This window comes from Nannospalax galili, unplaced genomic scaffold (genome assembly GCF_000622305.1).
Source record: "Nannospalax galili isolate Female #2095 unplaced genomic scaffold, S.galili_v1.0 scaffold446, whole genome shotgun sequence".
NCBI classification, from domain to species: domain Eukaryota; kingdom Metazoa; phylum Chordata; class Mammalia; order Rodentia; family Spalacidae; genus Nannospalax; species Nannospalax galili.
This window is the reverse complement of record NW_008355468.1, coordinates 1,784,548-1,786,061: the sequence shown is the minus strand read 5'-3', so window position 1 is coordinate 1,786,061 and position 1,514 is coordinate 1,784,548.

Here is a 1,514-nt window from a genome sequence, read left to right as displayed (position 1 = left end):
CGCCCTCATATGTGGATCCTAAAACCAAACCCAGATAAGTGAGTATGTATCCAGACATAACTACAGGAACCAGGATAATGGAAAGGAAACAAGGAGGTAAAGGAAAAGAAAGAACCTGAAAGAGAACAGTAGGAAACAGGCCTTGATAAGGGAGATATGGATAAAAATTTGGTTAGTTTAAGGGAGGGGGGGGAAGGGTATACAAGGAACCTACGGGATAAAGGAAAGAATGAGCTCAAGATTGGTAGGACTGTAGGAGAAGAGTATTATTAAGGGGGAAAGGGGGAAAATGGGGGCACCTTCACTGGGGAAACCATGATGGAGGGGTTAGACAATGTGAGAAATAAATATTGCCTAGCTTGTTTCAAAAACTACAGGGAACCATTTTAGTCCAACAACCTACTGACAAATTGTACATACCAGATCAAGAAATATATGTGTAGGTAAGGTTTATCTGAGAACAATTGGTCTTTGCCTAGGATTTATCTACATGGTACACAGAAATTAGAAGTACCAGACTGGTTGAACTAACCTTCTTGGATGTTTATCAGACATACTTTGAGTCCTATACTAATTTGGTCAGAGGGACATAAAGGACAGTTTTTGCTCCTTGCCCTCCTAGGTTGACTAGTTTCAGTGGACTATGAGCATCTCCAAAATGTCCTATAATTGTGGTCTGTCGTCTTTCTTCTTGATCAAGGAGACAGAGCACTCTCCCCCAGATGGACTTGAGCCAGTGTCTAGTCTACAAAGAAGAGGGTCAACACAGAGGTAACATTTCCTCCATGCTTCCAAGTGAAGCCAGCCATGGCTGAGCAGGACCATTTACTTATCTTCACAGATGTGGAACTGTTAAAAGAAAGGAGCCAAGGGCTCCTCCCAAGCCCATGAGACCCCTGAGGAAAAGATCCTCAAATGACCTTAAGAATAAAAATAAATTGGTTTATCTTTGCCAACTGTATGGCCTTAAACACCCAAAAGGAACATATAACCAAAGATTAAAGGGGCCAACATAATTTTTTAAGAGTCCATATGTATAGCTAAAGGCTACATAACAAGCAACAATGCCAGGTTGGAGATATCTTCTTTTGAGTTGTTGGCCAGGGTGGCCCTAGGGACTCCCAGATAGTAACCCAGCATACAACTGGGAAATTGAACAACAGTCCCAATCTTATCTAAAGGATTATTGACAACTTATTGCTGCTAGATGAGTAACAGCTGATGTTCCTAAATCAAAGTCCTCTAGATAGGATGACTAGATTCACCATATGGATAAATAGTGGGGAACAACTGGGGTGCCGTAAACACAGCAGACAGTAGCAGGAATAACAGATTATAAGGGCCCTAGTGGGGGGAGGGAGGCTCTGGGAGGGTGCCATCTGGGAAGTGGGTGTATAGTTGAATAAGATCATTTGTGATGTTCTGTGTGATGTACACACACACACACACAAATCAACAAATTAAAAATGTATTATATTTGAGGAGGAAGCATAAAGATTTACGTCATGTTAATT